Genomic DNA, 18,747 nt, shown 5'->3' with positions numbered 1-18,747 from the left:
CCTGACACTTATGTATAGACATGGCAGTCCGTTCCCTGAGACGTATCATTCCTTGTACCAGTATGTGCCACACAACACGTGTCACCACTTCGGCGCTGGTATACACCCTCCGTATTGAATACATGCTAGGGCTGTCTCATTTAGGATTGGTGCAATGCAGTAAGCGTGGGTGTTTTATGACATGTGGGATTGGCTTTATGGAAGATCACTAGTCTGTTTAAATGAAAATTCAATTATCAAACTGTATTCTGACCCAGCCTGGGATGGAACTGCAGTCCTTCAGGACAATACATTATTTCTCAAACCACATACAGCATTCGTTCCAAAATAAAAGTAATAATGGGGTAACTGATGGTGTAACATTATGCTACATGCAATGCTGCTATCTGAAGCTGAAGTTGTATGGATAATTTAACTCTGTTCTTATCATGAATTTTATGTCACTGTGGATTCACACAGGATGTGCACCTGCTTAATTTAGCCTTCCTCGTGTGATTTTTTTTTTTCTGTTTCCATGTCGTTTATCCGCATTTTGTTGTTGTTTTCAGTCATCCTCACACCTTTCATTGTAAGTATGTTTCTCCCACTGCATCTTTCTTATTAATTCTGGTTTTTCCCACTGTCCGTCTTTTTCATACCTCTCGTTACGCTTTTTGTTCCTACCTATTGTCTGCTTGTGCTGTGCTCTCTCCGTTGCTACCTGTTCGTTTTCATTCGTGTCCTTGTTCAAAGATCTCACTTATAAAGCTTGTGTGTGTGTGTGTGTGTGTGTGTGTGTGTGTGTGTGTGTGTGTGTGTGTGTGTGTGTGTGTGTGAGAGAGAGAGAGAGACTCTTCTTTCGCTTGTTTCTTCCCCAACATCTATACCTTCTTCTTTTAAATTTCCTTCCTGTGCCTGTGTATATCTTCATTACGTCACTACCTGCTCCCTGTTAGTTTCCCTACGCAATACACCAACGTATCTTTCGCAGCATTATTTCCTGTCCTTTTTTTTTTCCTCATTTCCTCTTTTTGCGATGTCTTTTCTTTCCTTCAAATCATTCCCAGCCAGCCCTGTTTTCCCTACTCACTCCATCCTTAGATGTGAAAGAAGGTCGTGTTGATGATGATGATGATGATGATGATGATGATGAATGATGATTTCCCCTTCTTGCTGCATCTTTACTTTTCATCTTTCCCTATTGATTCATTTTTTATACACGTTTTCCTCCTCATGTAATGTTTTTTTTTTTAATTTAATTTTTTTTTTATCTCCCTCATCATTTCGTGTTCCCTTTTTGCGTCAGTGTTTTGTTGATTACGTCACTTCCTACTGTTGGTTCGTCCGCCACCTCCCCTTGTGTTTTCCTCTTCCAGTTGTGTGAGTGTGTGGGTGTTTTTTGTCATAATTTTCTCTCTTCTCTGCATCTTTAACGTTTGATTTTCTTCCTTTGTAAGTGTGTTCTGGGCCGCATTTTCTTTCATCTTTGCATCTTTAACTATCATTTTCTCCCGTGTGTGTGTGTGTGTGTGTGTGTGTGTGTGTGTGTGTGTGTGTGTTATGATGTATGCAGTTTGTTTTTGTTCCCCTTTATATCCTTCTCCTTTTTACAAATTTTCCCTCATTTTTTCATCTGTTGGTACCGTTCATTTTCCCCTAAGTGTGTTGAATTGTTTGCCGATTATGTTTGCCGATTCAGTGCGTTTTCCCCTCTAGTATATTCGGTTTTCTCAGTACACCTTTTCCTTCGTCGTACGTTTTTTTAATCGTTTGTTTATTTAATTTTTCCCCTTTTTCGTTATGCGTGTCTTTTGTAGGGTTGTTTTCCTTAGTTTTATATTATCTCTTCTCGTTACGTTTGCCTTTTGTCAGTTCGTTTCCACCTCTCCCATTATATTTTCTCTCCTCTCTACCACCTTCCCTTCCTTTAAAAGGCTTTATCCACCGGTTTGTTTATTTAATTTTTGTCTTTTTTTTTCACTTTGCTCATTTCCTCCCACCCGTATACTCGTTTCTTTCTTCTTAACACCATCTCCTTCCACTTTACATCTTTCTCTCCCCCTTTCATTCTATTTCATTTTTTGCGTGTAAACCGGTTATCAATTCATTTTTCACTTCTCATACTCATTTCTTTTCCCTCTTGCATCTCAGCTGTAAGCCAGTTCGTCACCTGCCTTATCTCGACTCCTCACTGGACCAGTTTTGCTGTCCTCTGCACGTCCTTTCATTCCTCCCTATATCTTCTTTACCGGCCAGTTCGTCTCCCTCACCATTTCTGCTTCATTCTGAATCTGTTGTGTTTTCCTCTTCACTTCACTCGCTTTTTCATTAATTCTTTCGCTTATGCCAGTTCGTCTCTTAAACTGTCACCTCTGTTTTGCTTTCCTATTTACACTCCTTTCTTCCTCTCATACCAGTTCGTGATCTCCCCAGTTCCATTATTTTGCGTCCTTACTTTTACATTTTTTGCCTCCTCTTTATGTCTTTATCTGCCAGCTCGTCCATTACACCATCTTGACTCTACCCTGGCCGTGTTTTGGTGGAGAAGGGGCAAAATTGGTGTGAGTGGCTGTAATTGCTGGGATACGAGGCGGAGTGGCACGCGATTGATGAGCAAAACAAGAGTAATTGCCCTACGAAGGAAGATATAAGAGTGTGTGTGTGTGTGTGTGTGTGTGTGTGTGTGTGTGTGTGTGTGTGTGTGTGTGTGTGTGTGTGTGTGTGTGAGGAAGAGGGAGGGGATAATGAATCTTGTACATTAACCTCACTTGACTCTGTGGAAGATAATGAGGTTGTGTGCGTGTGTGATTGTGGCTGTTTGTCTTAGTTAGTGGGAGTGTCCATGTGGAGTAGGAGAGAGAGAGAGAGAGAGAGAGAAATACCATTTAGTGCCGTACACAGGTGGGTGGAGTATTACAGAGCAGAATAGAACTATCACACAATATATATAGACGCTGATGTGGAGCCTGAAGTGGAGAGAGTATAAAAGGTGAAGGGAATAGCCCAAAGAGTAGAGGTGGTGTGGAGAACGAGTTGGCTGGAGTATTTGAACAGAATGTAGCAGAAATATCAAAGAGTATTAAGGTTACTTTGTGGTAGGTGGGGGCGCGCACCATCCACTCACTGGATGTAGTGCTGCTCTCAGGTGCCTGCCCTGTCCTCTCTTCCTTCCTTCTTTTCTTCCTTCTTTCCTTCCATCCTCCTTTGTCTTTCATTCCATTGTTCTTTCCTCATCCTTCTGTGTATGGGTGACTACACCGAGTGACAAGCCAAATGTTTTTTTGTACGCCAGGAAACCATTTACTATGCTGGGTGGTAACCATATAACCATATTATGGCGCCTGGTGGTTTAATGGGTAATTAAGGCGCTCCAGTCGGATTGAGCCAGTGCAGGTTTATATCCAAGGGGTGGTTGGGATTTATTGCTTATGTATTGCCTCTCAGCGATGAGCCAGGCTGGTCACTCACACCTTAAAATATGTCAGGACCAAGTTGCTTAGCTCCGGGCTCCTACGCTTTTCATGGGGCAACACTGGATTAGATGATGATGATGATGATAAAGGTTACGAGTAAGTGGAGTACGAGGTGGTTGGATGGAGTATTACAGAGTGGAGCAGAGGAGAGAGGAGCACAATTATCACGTAGTATATAGTTAATGTGGAATGTGAGGTGGGTGGATGGAATATTACAGAGTGGAGTAGAGGTGAGAAGAGCAAGATTATCACGCAGTAAAGAGTTGACGCGAAATATTATAGGGTAGAGCTGAGTATAGCAGGAAGTTGGCCTGTATGCCACAATAACCATCTGTGTGGCCTGATAGCATTGTAATAGCATAACAATGGCCACTGCTGCAGACCGTGGCCCCGTCCTGCACCAACCTCACGTTCTCCATCTCTACTACGTTTTACTTTCACACGTTCTCATATGTCAGACTTACCTTCATCATCATCATTACGTTTTCCTTTGTCATGTCCTTATCAGCCTCTTGTTCTGCTCCTCTACTCCTTTTCCAGCATTCGTCTTAGTCTCTTACTTCTCCCTTTGTCCTCCTTTCTGAACCTGCTTAACTAGGGCCATAATCTCGTCGTTTAGGCTTCTGAGCACCTCTTGGTTAACCAGAGTGCTATATGGAGATATAGGCTGCTAAGGAGGAGGTGATACAGGGCAACCCATGCCCACGAAAATACAGCTCAGTCTCACATTCATTAATCTCTCTCTCTCTCTCTCTCTCTCTCTCTCTCTCTCACACACACACACACACACACACACACACACACACACACACACACACACACACACACACACACACACACACACACACACACACACACACACACACACACACACACACACACACACACACACACACACACACACACACACACACACACACACACACACACACACACACACACACACACACACACACACACACACACACACACACACACACACACACACACACACACACACACACACACACACACACACACACACACACACACACACACACACACACACACACACACACACCCTAATTCACGCCTTGTCCTTATATTATTTTCAACCTCTACCTTCCATGGCACTCTCCTTTCACATTCCAAACAAGCTCAACTTTCTAGTTCCCTTCTATAAATAGGTAAGGCAGAGGAGTTAGAGAGTTTCCTGTCACCACGAAACTACAACTCTTACATTCATCTCAAGGTCTCTGGATCACTCATTCTTCTCCGGCCCGTACATATCAGTCATCCTCTTCATCCATTCACCTACACACCTAGCTTTACTAATACACTGTACCCTCTCATTCTCATGAATTTTGTATTTCTTTGTCGTAAGGACCTAGTTTTAATTTTTGCAAGAGAATATTAACTCCCTCAGCCTGCATTCCTTTCATGCTTATTATGTCTCGCTTCTCCCACGCGGGTCTCATTGCCTTTCTCCCTCTCCATTTCTCCACACCCTCCATATTATCCCTCATTTGTCACTCCCAGATTCTCCTCACCCTCCTTATTATCTCACATTTCTTCCTCTCACATGCTCCTCACCCCCCTTATTATCTGTTTCACCCTCACATTCTCCACACCCTCCTTATTATCTCTCTCTCCCTCGCATTCCCCACACCCTCCATATTATCTCACATTTCTCCCCTTCACATTCTCCTCACCTTCCTTATTATCTCACGTTTCTCTCTCTCAGATTCTCCACAACCACCTTATTATCTCACATTTCTCCCTCTCACACTCCCCTCACCTTCTTTATTGTCTCACATTCTCCCTCTCTCTGCTCACTGTCCATATAATCTCACATTCCTCTCTAGCTGTTGGGCTGCTTATTCCGGCCCTGTCCTCATTATTCTCAGCCACTTTTATTTTCTCACTTTTTTCCATGCTCCTACTTTTTCTGGCCTTTATCTCACATTTTTTTGGGAGAGTTACATATTCTTCGAGTTGTTACTTACCCTTACCCTGTTATCCTTTCATTCTTCTCGTGTCATCCTCCTCTCGCATTCTCCTCAGTCTGCTATTTATTCTGTGGGCCTGGTCGTCCACCTGCAGGTCTGGAATCTTCCCTGGTACACTATTGATGCGTCGTACCCTCAAGGTTGGGCCAATCGAATGCCCTGAATTATGTAGCTGACGGCCGGCCACTGCCGTAAGTCTCCCACCGCTCCTAAACAGCCTACATTCGTCCGGCGCTGGTGGAAATAAAATTCATGAAGAATTTTTGACGTCTTGAAAGAGATGCTGGAAAAGGATAGGAAGCCATTCTTAACAAGGTGACAGAATCATAAAGCCGTAACAAGAATACGATATGTTATCCTGAGTTTTCGGGTCATGAAAGGGATACTGATTTTTTTTTTTTTTCGCAGGTGGAGGAAAAGGAATTATGAAGCTACAGTATTCAGAATCGTCTGACGATAGCAAAAACATAAGTCTTGAAAGAATTTGAATATGCTTGGGATTAGATTTATGGTTATGATACGTTTAAGTATTAACATCTCTACCATGACGCCGTCGAACTGAAAGGGTTAAATCGGAGGTGCTGGTGTCAGCAAAAGGCGAGCCAGCTGGCGAGTAAGGGCGAGAGGGCAGGCTTAACCCCTTCACTGCCATTGCCCCTGTCATCCTATTCTTGTTACCATCAGAGGATTTTATTCGGCAGTACTGTGGAAGGAGTTGAATAAGGCTGTGTCTAACCCCTCCAGTTTGAAGAGGCCCTCATGAAGTGACTATAATCGCCTGGAGATAGCAAGAATAAGGTATGTCCTCTGGCTGAAGGGATTAAATCAAGGGTGGCAGTGGTAGCTTTGGCCTAGTCACCTGCCGAGTACGGGCGAGAGGACAAGCTTAAGACGCAGTTCCGTGTGGCTTCACCGTAACACTGACCTCCCTCCCCTCCCCAGCCCACCCAAGACCCCCTTACCGCTCCCCAACCCACCTCACCTTACTCCACAACGTCCCACCCACCCCACCAAACACCACTAACCTCCACCTCACATCTCACCCCTCCCTACTCCAAATCACCTCATCACCTCACCTCACATCTCACCCCTCACTTTACCACATAACCTCATCACCTCACCTTACATCTCACCCCTCCTTTCTCCAAATCACATCGTCACCTCACCTTACATCTCACCCCTGCATTCTCCAAATCACCTCACCTCACAACTCACCCCTCACTTCACCAAATCACCTCGTCACCCCACGTCACGTCTTACCCCTTACTTCACCAAATCACCTAACCCCACCCTTTCTCTCCCGTCCCCTGGCGCAGACCACCATGACATCACAATCTCCGTACCTAAATGTCTAATGATGTATTGATGCTTCTGTTTTTAACCATACATTCTTGAGCAAAAGTCTACTAACAGTTACCTGTCAGCATTGTGTTCTACCGTCCAAACTGTTTCATTTCCTTCCCAAATATCAGAACTAATCTTCCTCTTCATACTCTTTTGTCGTGTGCTTCATAGACCTGTCACATTAAAAAAATGCCCATGAAACATGGCCGGCAGGGAAGTGTCGACGAACCTGTTCCTTGTAGTACATAGGGAAATATGAAGGAAACAGTAACTCCAGCATGATAGTTGACTGTTATATTAGTACTTTACGTAATGATGCGTGTATCGCAGAGTAAGGTTGGTGTCAGCTCGTGAAAACCAGTTCAGCTGACTTTGGAGATGCTGGTTCCATATTTACAAACAGTGTTGGGCTGATCTTCAGTATTCTTTGTTTTCACTCATATAGTTGCCGTGCAGTTCGCAGCTACAATGGAGTGAATGTTAAGGAAAAAATAGAACTAAAGACAAGGCGATTTGAGACAACAGTAAACTGGAATGTGACTTACTTACCGTGGAAGTCGGTTAAATTCCGTGATAAATACGGTCCCTGCCAAGTGCTGGTGACTGCGCCGTATTCTCGTCAGCGGCTTTCTAACATCTCTTCCTTTACAGTGTAGTTTTTCAAAATTTCACCTAAATAACTCATGTATTAACGTCTTTATAATATTGGCATTAGTTGCATAACATAAAAGAGAAGGCGCATAGATTTTACAGTGCCCGAAATTCTTCTAATGGAAGAAATATGCTACCAAATGGAGAAGTTAAAGAAAAACTTTCTCAATGTCCGTGTAATTTTTCCATACAAGAGAATACCAACACGTATTTGAAGAAATATGCCAATAAAGACGAAGTGCTAGGGAGCCTCCTTAACGAGAATACTGTACACACATCTTTATACCAGATGTCTTGAACGGTTGTGCTACGATTCCGTTTTTAATCAGGAAGGTAGCCTGGTGGTGCAGCTGTGTGGTGAGGACTTGAGGCAGCTAACTGTACCTGAGGAAGGGAAGGGAGAGGTGAAGCTGCATTACGTCACCCTACCTCCCTCTCCGTTCTCCCCCGTCCCTCACCCTTCTTTACTACATGGGACTGACACGCGCCATTTCCCCCTCCCACCATCACTTCATCACCCCTCTCCTCAGCATCACATTACCTATCCCCACCCTTCTTCACCCCGCTTGCGCTCTCATTTTACTCCCACCCTTCCTCATCCCATTCGTTCTCTCGTTATTCATGCTAGTTCTTACCTCACCCCACTTGCTCTCTCATGTTCCCCCCTCCCACCTTTCCTCACCCCATTCAGTCACTGGCCTTACTCCTTCCCTCCCACACCCCATCCTCACCCAGTATACGTCACCATACTCCCACCGTCACCTCTGCCCCATACCGTGCCGCCTCATACATTTAACTGTGGCGTGTTGTCGCGAGGCCTGACGTAACAAGTGACAGGTACCCCGACATTGGCACAACCCGCCCCTCCTCTCAGATAGTGGTGGATAATAGGGAGTGAGGCGGAGTGGCTGGTGTGACACTGTGATGGTGGGTAATGTGATAGCACAGTGCGGTGGAGTGGTGGCCAGCGATATGCCCTTGTCACCACCTGCCTCCTTATCTCCACACCTGCCATGCCACCTCACCATCACCTGCCTTACCACCTCATCACCACCTGCCTTACCACCTCACCACCACCTGCCATACCACCTCATCACCACCTGCCACACCACCTCATCACCACCTGCCTCACCACCTCATCACCACCTGCCTCACCACCGCACCACCACCTGCCATATCATCTCTCCACCACCTGCCATATCACCTCTCCACCACCTGCCTTACCACCTCTCCACCACCTGCCTTACCACCGCACCACCACCTGCCATACCACCTCACCACCACCTGCCATACCACCTCACCACCACCTGCCATACCACCTCACCACCACCTGCCTTACCACCGCACCATCACCTGCCTCCCTACCTTTGTCCACTCAAGCCGGCCGTTTCAGTGCTGTTATCAGGTGTTGCCTCCCACCCTTACATATCCGCATCTTGTACCTCCAACCAGACTGAATGAGAAGACACGGCTAACGAGTAATAGGCATGTATAAACACTAACAGCATAGCAGACAGCGATTTATCAGCAAAGTGAAATATACAAAACCAGTAACTACTTTTGTGATAATGACGATAAGGATTCGTTGGGTGTACGTGTAATAATAATGATGATGATAATAAGTGTTGTTGTGCCAAGAGTATTAGGAGCAGTAACAACGCTTAAGAATTCGGGGCAGTACGATTTCGCCATTGTAGTATGTGGTGAATAAGAAAGAGGAGGAGGAGGGAGGGCGTGAGAGTGGCAAGATCGCCAGACTGTGTTAATGTGCCCCAGGTTCACCGCCATCACTCGGCTTCTTTTACTTCCACAGACGCGTGCGAAACTTACATGGGTTCCCTTGTTTTTTGGAAAAGTTAGTAACCCTTTGCAGCAAGTGGATTGTCCCAAGATAGTGTTGTCTGACGTTAGCCTGATTGACATTCTAAAATGCTGCGTACTCTTAATGGCCTAGTACAACTTCGGTAATTTCATCCATACGTTTTATTCCTAGCTGTGCACGTGATACGTCTGTCGAGATTGCTTCGTGTGTGCTGTATGTCGTTTATATCAGTCACTGCCTAGTCCCTGGTGAGAAACGGTCAACAAACTTGGGGGGAAGGGGGGCTGTTCTCAGGTTTGTCTGTGCTTTACCTGTCAGTTGGCTGGTTGTTGGCAGTTAGAAGGGTTGGAGGTGAAGGATGAGAGGCGAGCAACGTGAGAGGAGGTGAAACTTAGAAAAAGAGGAAGAGTAGGAGGCGGCGAGGGAAGCAGGTTAAGTGTTGTCTTAACTTGTTTGACCTCATTAATAGCTGCCCGCTGAAGTTGAAGCCGGAAGCCGAGAGAGAGAGAGAGAGAGAGAGAGAGAGAGAGCGAGAGCAGTCACCTAACTACTTCAACCCACTTATCTCATTCTTGCTAAACCAGACGATTTTTTTCAGATCGTGAGAAATTTTATCGAACTGAAGGGGTTAGACAGAGCCTTCCTTAACTCTTTATGAATCCTTCCTGAGTGAATAAAGTCATCTGGATATACAAAATAAATATAAAAATATATACTGCAGGTCCTCTTTCTGAAACTTTGTGTACAGTAATTTTTTGTTAATGTTCCCCCCCCCTTTTTTTTTTCCCATTTTGCAGTTGAGTCCGCAGTAAATTACGAAGAGATTGCCTATTAAGGTTACAAGGCCGCTATACACTTGTTCCAAAAAGTACATTAAAATAGGTGGGCGATGGTTACACAGTGAGCGTTGTTGCTGTGTACGGTTTTTCGTCAGGTAAATATTTCCTAGGAGATGTGTGTTCCAAATGTTGTATAGAAATCCTTCTCAAGTTACGGTGATATAAACAGCAGGCAGGAAACGTAGCTGCAGATTATTTTCAAATGCTTCATCCACTTTCAGATTATAAAGACGTAAAATTTTCGGATACTTATTGGAACGAATGTACCTGTAACTGATTCAAACTCGAGTAATTCTTAGTGCCAGTTATATGGAATATTTTGCGATATTTTGGAGGACTTCCCATAATCATACCAGTATCTCCAATACTTTATAATCACACCAGCATCTCCAATACTTTATAGTCACACCAGCATGTCCAATACTTTATAATCACACCAGCATGTCCAATACTTTATAATCACACCAGCATCTCCAATACTTTATAATCACACCAGCATCTTCAATACTTTTTAATCACACCAGCATCTCCAATACTTTCTTTTTAATCACACCAGCATCTCCAATACCCTCTTTTTAATCACACCAGCATCTCCAGTATATATTTTTTCCGTAACTCTGGCGAGTATACTCCCCCTAAAAAGGAAAAACAAAAACTTGGTGTCATCAGCAGTGTGTTTACTTTCCTCGCAGAAGTGGATATTAGCCCCAAGTTGATGCCCGTGTTGGTGTGATGATGATGGGGTCGGAGGAGAGAGAGAGAGAGAGAGAGAGAGAGTAGGAAAACAACGGAGAGATCGTAATAGGAAAGGTTGTGAATCTATTAGAGACGGTAGGAGTCGGAAAAACAGTGTACTCGTATGATGTAGGCTATAATGAGTGAGAGGACAGCAGAATGAGCTAGTAGAAAGACACGGTTGATGAGTTAGTAAGAACGTTAGTTTGAATCCTAATGAATGGAAATGAAAATGTTGGGAAGATTATAAGAAGCAGAGTGAGTTGAAGGACAGCAGATTTAGGTAGTTGAGATATAGCTTTGATAAGGTAGCGTGAATAAATGAGTCGAAACGAAAACGCTGGGAAGAGTGTGTAAGATGTAGGATGAGTGAAATGACAGAAGACTGAGCCAGTGCAGAATGACGGTATATGAGTTAGAATAAGGTGAGGAGAAATTCTGTCTTGTAAGAGTGGTGTTAGAGGAAGGATTGGAGGTAATGGGAAGTCTGGAGGGGAAAAAATATCGGTCGTTAAGGGAGGATGCTGGAATATTGTTAATCTCCGCTCTGCCCTGCTGCTGCTGCGGCCAACACCACCCACGGATGGCCGGGGACGAGGGGTGAATGGGGAATATAGGTGGAGAGGTGAACGTAAAGGAAAGTGAATGGAAAGTAAAAAGTGGAGAGATGGAATCGGAAAAGAAAGCTGGGTGTTAATTGAAAAGTGAAAGTGGAAGTGGACGAGAAGTACAGCGTGGAAAGTTGGAAGTGGAAAAAGAAGGAGAGTTATTAAGTGAAAGCTGATAGTTATGAATGATGTTTTTCTTAATGCTGTAGTAATATATGATTGTCTTCCATACGATGACGAAATCTGTATTTCATGCGTGCTGTCTGTAGATGATGTAATCCAGTGTAGTGAGGGACTTCCAAACTAGATGGGGGGAGGTGGCGGCCGAATCGGTAGACATGTGGTCTGCTGTCCAAATGGACTTGAGTTTGATTCTCGACTGATGCAGAGAACAGTTTTAATTTCGGTAAAAACAGACTTAATTTATCTGCCGTAAGATCCACTGACATATAAAAACGTCCACGCAAATGCTAATACACCAATTCTGTATGAAACAGCCTTAACATGTATATTCAGTGTGGACGGTGGGTGGTGGTGCTTAAGTAATGAGTAACGGAGGTGTGTGTGGTGCGTAGGAGGACTATCTAGCCTTAGGAAACAGCTGTTACGCTAAAATCCATAGTCGGACGTGTACAAGAACTAAAAAAGCCTTTATTAACACCTTCACAACTAGAGCTCCCCAGATGCCCCACCTAGTTGAATAAAACAGCCTGGTGGTAGCAAATGTTAAGTAGAAAAATATGTCAGGGGAATGAAGGGGCTGGGACCTACTTCTGCCGCGTAGGATAGTCACGGTTGAGTGAAGTGAGGTGAATGGGGAGTAAAAGGGGGAAGGAAGAGAAAATAGAGTAGCTGAGTTAATGGTTGAAAATCGAAAGTGAGTGGGAAGTAAAAGGAACTGGGAGGAGCAGAGAGAGAAAACAGAGATATCACGGTGAAAGTGGATGGAAAGTGAAAGATAGAGGAAGAGAAAAGTGCAACTGAATGAAAAGCGAAAGTGGACGTGAAGCAAAAGATAGGTGGAGGAGGAGAAGGAAGAGGAGAAGGAAGAGGAGAGGCGAAGGAGGAGGAGGAAACAGTTGAGTAATTAAGAAAAAAATGAAAGTTGTGGGGAAGTAAAAGATACGAGGAGGAGGAGGAAATGAAATGGAGCAGTTAACTGAAAAATTTATAACTGGATGGGAAGTAAAAGATGGAGGGAAATTGCCCGAGCCGCGTAATTAAATGAAATGCGTTCGTTATTTATTTACAGCTGCTGGCGTCTTTGTTAACTTTGCTGGATTATTGTCGTGTTGGGATCTGCTGGGGAGGAGAGGTGGATGGGAGATGAAAGGTGGAGAGAGGTGGATAGGAAATGGAAGGTGGAGAGAGGTGGATAGGAAATGGAAGGTGGAGAGAGGTGGATAGGAAATGAAAGGTAGAGAGAGGTGGATAGGAAACGAAGGGTTGAGAGAGAGGTTTAGGAAATGGAAGTGAAGTGAGGTGGATGAGAAATGAAAAATAAAGGTAGCAGGAGGGGAGAGGAAGGGTGGAGAAGGGTGGATAGGATGTGAAGGATGGCGAGAGGTGGATAGGAAATGAAGGGTGGAGAGGTGGATAGGCTATGAGAGGCGGGGAGCTGGAAGGTGGAGGGGGGTGGAAGTCTGTCGAGAAACCAGAGTAATTTAGTGAAAAGAGAAAGTCAATTTATATCTGTTGTTGGCGCCTTTGTTCTCGACACAATACACTTTACGGATTAATGTGTCGGTGTAATGAAGGGGAGACTTTTTCAGATCTGTACAGGGAATTCTGGGTAATATTGTCGGTGTAAACATGTGTAGGAAGGGGATAAAATAGTCGAACCCTTTCACTTATGGTACAGTTAGGGTACACTGGTATTAACTCGCACCCTCTGCCCTCGTTCCTCACCCCGTACCATACCGTACCTCACCTTCCCCTTCTCACTCACCTCATTTCATCTCTTTTTTTTTTCACTCCACTCTCTTCCTTCTTATATCATCCTCTCTCTCTCTCTCTCTCTCTCTCTCTCTCTCTCTCTCTCTCTCTCACACACACACACACACACACACACACACACACACACACACACACACACACACACACACACGTCATGTTCTTTCCACTCTCAGTTCAGTGTTTTCCCTGTCACGTCATTGTCCCTCTCAGATGAGCCTGGCGTCACAACCACCACCACCTCATTTTCTTCCCTGTCCTATCATCGTGCTCTTCTCACTCTCCTCATAATCTTGGCACCGTCACCACATCATCACCCATTTTTTGCACCCATTTCACTCACTACCCCCATCCACCCCTCCAGTCCCCTCACCCATCACTCATCCACACCGTCACTCTCCTCACCCACCATACCCATCCACACCACCACCCACTAAACTTATCCACACCTGCACTACTCACTTCTCTCCCCCAGACTACACAACTCCGTCCCTCCACCACCTCCACTTCTCACCCACATCCACTGTCTTGTTTACCACCATCTTTGAACACAACCCCCCACCCCACCCACACATGAAACCTCCAGCACGCATTAATCTGTCACCTCCAATGCCATTATTGCTAACATCAGTGTCATTATGCACTGCTATACACACAATGATCCCCTGCCAATACTACCACTCACCGCTTCCACACCCCACTAGTACCATACCATGCACACGAGTACTATCCACTCCACCACTACCACACACTGACCTCCACCATACCACCACCACCCACCTGACCACTCCAACCCACCACTAGGCTACCACACTAATTAACCTCCACCACACCCCTTCATTACCACACTAACTATATACCCAACCCCATCATTACCACACTTACCATCCAACCCTACCACATCCACACTAACCCCATCATAACCACACTTTACCCAACTCCACCACTGCCACACTAACACCACACTAACCACCCAACCCCACCACTACCCCACTAACCTTCACCACTACCACACACTAACCTCCACCACACTGAACCTCCTCACCACCAGCCACCACTACCACACTAAATTCCACAACACCCTACCACTACTACATTAACCTCCGCCACTACCACACGCTGATCACCTCCAGACCACCACCGTCTCACGCAAACCACCACCACAACCAAAACCACCAACACCGCCACCACAACCAAAACCACCAACACCGCCACCACATCCACACTGTCCACCACCACAAATCAAGCTTCTGCCACAACCCACGATCGTCTCGGCCACCACCACACCCACTGCCATCACTACACCCACACCACTACCACAGTTGTTCTCGGATCATGGCATCCATCACCGCCACCACCACCATCATTACTCACAAGCCATCAAACCCATCACCACCACCACCATTAGGCAACTCAGTAGCTTCTACTGTCACCACTATCACCACCACACACTGCTGCATCTCACTATCTTACAGAGTCCGTCAACAACGCCTCCTTACCAACAACTACCCTCACTTCCACCACCATCACCACCGCCCTTCACCACCACGCCACCTCTCACACCACATCCACCTCTTACCACCATCCCCACCTTTCACCACCACACCCACCTTTCACCACCACACCAACCTTTCACCACCACACTACACCCACCTTCCACCACACACCACACCCACCTTTCACCACCATACCACACGACACCCACCTGCACCTCCCTCCCCCACATAGTTCAGGGGCCGCCATTACCATAACATTAGCATGGTGGGCAGGCAGCCATTGTGGGGCTAACGACGGGAAAGTTGGCTTGCGTGACGTCTTCCTCCTCGCCTCTTCTCTCCTGCCATGTCTCTTCATCACCAGCTGGGTCTTCTTCACACTTTTACCCTATAATTGTTAGTTTGTATTTACTCAATACCTAAAATTATTAGTTATTATTTAGTCGTTGTTGTCATTTCGTGATTAATAATGGAGATCGTACGAGTATGTTTGGCTTTGTCGTCTGGGTGTCTGTACTCTGTCCACTGCAAATGGCTTTATATTGCCATTTCTCCACCTTGATTGCAGAGCATTAATAGAGGAGTAGCACTAGAATGTGATGGTCGTCAATAATAAATTCCGTGGAAATGATGTTCACTGTAGTATTGTCATATTCTGCTAGTGACGTACGGGCAGTAGGCATCTGAAGGAGGAAAATCACCTCTAGTTATGGTAGACGATTTATAGTGGTTTGGTGGTTAGAACCCGCCAGTCGGTGTGACAGCTGGGCCACGCGCAGGAATGGTGCGACTCCAGCTTTTTCGATCATGTAATACTACTAAAGGAAGTAGAGTTGATCATGTACCTTTAAATGTACAGTAGCCTACCCTACTGGACCAGGGTAGCTTAGCCTTGGGCTCCAACACAAGAAAGAGAGGAATATGGGATTGGCTGTTACCATTAACGCTGTGGAAGTGATGTGGGAAGACAGCAGTAATGAGCTCAGAAGTGGAAACAGCGCCTCTGTTTTCGTGAGATTGCATTCATTCCTAATGTGGTGACGTCAGCGCTGTTGTCTTGCACCCCTTCCCGCCTGCCGTCTCCTCCCACCTTCCACCTTCTGCCACATGCCTCCTCATCCCACTTTGCCCATCCTCCCACCTTTCTTCCTTTCCCATCTTCTGCCTCACACATTCCTTTTCCTCCCATCTTCTCCCTCGTTCCCGCTTCTCCCGTCTTCCTCCTCATTCCCCCTACCCCCATGTTCCCTCACCCACGTTCCCCCGCCTCCCACCTTCTTTCGTATCCCACCTTCCCCCATCCACGTACTCCCTCCTGCCTCCCCTCTCCTTCGCACCCACCACCACCTCCCGCCTCCTTCCCCGTCCTCCCGCTGTCACCGCCTCCCGCCTCCTTCCCGGGCTGTGCCGCACCCTAGCTCTGGGCGCGCTGACGTCACTGCTGTAATCGAAGCTGGCGGAGGCTCACGGTTGACAACATTGCTAACAGTTATCATTAAGGAGAAATTTTACACACATTTGTTTACTAGGGAAAAAATATATTTAAAATCTGGGTACATATTTTGCTTTTCCTTACAGCATTTAACGGTACTGTGACATCAGGACAGTAACATAACCTGAGCAGTGTCCTCGGTAATCCATTGTGGCCTGCATGTGTAGGGATTTGTTGCTTCAGTATCGTTATGCATGTATAGGATGTCTGTGCGGCGTGTTTAGCCTGTAGAAGGAACTTGTGAGGATGCCTTGGCCATTGCAGCTTCAAAACATAAGATTTTATATATATAGATAGATATAGGTATAGATAGATAGATACATGTATGTATGTGTATATGAATATGTGTGTGCAGAGACTGGCTCAGTCAAGGAATTATTGAACGTTGGTTGGGGGAAGGAGGCCTTTGTTCATCAGTGGACTTACAATGGCTGATGATGATACAGAGAGAGGGGAGGGGGGTATTGTATATATTGGGTGCCCACAGAGTCCTGCAGGATATACAACAAATTTATTGCATTTAAACGGCTGAACCCAAATGAGATGCAGATTTTTCCTCGTGAAAAAAATAACGTCTGCTTTTTTTCTAAATCAGCTAAAAGCTTTTTTCTGTTCTTTTCAGGTACGTGATGGTGAACTGAACAGCTATGGCATCTGTGCAGCAGAACTTTATGAACACCCTGTATTTCATGGTTGGTGTGAAATGTATTGTTTAAGTAATACTATGGATGTCAGGTGAGAATGAAGTGAGGATACTTTGTGTGAAGGTTGCCTTCCACCACGCCTCATGTGTATCATAACATGGCGATTCAGCCGTAAGTCCTTATAACTGTGTGTGTGTGTGTGTGTGTGTGTGTGTGTGTGTGTGTTGTGAAAGCAGGATGCTTTACACAAAATTTAAAATCTCCAAGTTGGGTCGGTAATGACCAAGCTTTTACGACGGTTGTACGAATATTTATTTTCCTCTACGAAGTGAAAAGAAAATTTTATACGTGTGCTTTCTGATGGCCTGAATTTTGGGAAGGACAGGGGCGTTTTTATATTTTCTTATTTAATGGAACATTCCCTGGACGTAATTCTTTTACCAGTAAATCGAGCAGTCGGGCGGAGGTCAAATATTGTCCGCATTTTTTCTTTTAGTTGACCTCTTTCAGCATCACATGACTGGGGAGGTGGAGGATGAGGGAAGTGGGAGATGGGTAGAGGAAGGGACATATCGTAGGTAACATTTTAGGATTCGTAGCACTTTCTTCTTGGTGGTTTATTATGCTCATAAAAGTTTCGTAATTTTTTATCTTTTTTATTGTTTCCATCGGTAACCCACGAAGATAACATTATTTATGTTAAATGTGCAGGATAGGTCACTGATGAAGTATTAACGAAATCTCCCCAAACCACTCAGAGGACGACCTTAAATCCGATGGGAGGAGCAGTAAAGAACTGATGAACAAACAGAAGAGAAAGTTTTAATGGAGTCTAAGTAATAGCTCTTGAGAGGTTGTTATGGAAGATAGGAAGTATAAATAAGGATTATCTTTGGTATGCACGGTCACTGCCAGCTGTACTTTCAAGCCATGTTTTACGGGTCCTGAAGGGCCTTTGAACCGTAGGGCCGAGGAACACTAATTTGTCATTGAAGCAGTACTTCAGGCATGCTTGTCGAGAACAGACGCTACCCACCTGACCGTAAAGGTTATGGTAGACGCTTTACTCTTTTAACCCTCTCGTCGCGGGAACAACTCTGGTATTGTATTCAGACTGTCATACGATTTTATTGAACTGCGAGTGATTGAATCAGAACCTGAAACTTAACACGAACACATATATTGGAAATGATATGACCACTCAGTGTCATATTGTTAAGCTTACTCTTAGTTTCAGAATTAAGTAGAATACATTAGAAAACCGGTGTACAAAACGGATTCTTCCTTATATATATATATATATATATATATATATATATATATATATATATATATATATATATATATTATGTGTGTGTGTGATGTGTGTGTGTGTGTGTAGGTGGGGGGCGCTCACCATCCACTCACTCGATGTAGTGCTGCTCTCGGGTGTCTGCCCTTTCCTCTTCATCCTTCTTTCCTTCCATTCTCTTCTGTCTTTCTTTCCTTCATTCTTTCCTTGTCCTTCTGCCTACGGGTGACTTTACACTCCCTCTTCTGTCTTTCCTTCATTCTTTCCACTTCCTTCAGCCTGTGGGTGACTCTGCACTGAGTGACAAGCCAAATGGTTTCGTGTGCACCAGGAAACCATTTACTATGCTGTTTTGTGTGTGTGTGTGTGTGTGTGTGTGTGTGTGTCTGTGTGTCCGACTCTGGGCATAGGCTTCACAGCCTGCTATCAAGG

The 18,747-nt window shown here is 45.1% G+C and overlaps 1 protein-coding gene across 5 annotated transcripts in view; it reads left to right on the top strand.

The window, feature by feature from the left end:
• Nucleotides 1-18,747, top strand: part of Khc-73 (Kinesin heavy chain 73) — a 1,251,394-nt gene that overhangs the window by 208,279 nt on the left and 1,024,368 nt on the right. The gene's annotated exons all lie outside the window — the stretch shown is intronic.

The sequence above is a fragment of the Coenobita brevimanus genome, chromosome 24 (genome assembly GCF_032717465.1).
Source record: "Coenobita brevimanus isolate Jiangsu-jjx chromosome 24, ASM3271746v2, whole genome shotgun sequence".
Taxonomy (NCBI): domain Eukaryota; kingdom Metazoa; phylum Arthropoda; class Malacostraca; order Decapoda; family Coenobitidae; genus Coenobita; species Coenobita brevimanus.
This window is presented reverse-complemented; position numbering and strand designations above follow the sequence as displayed.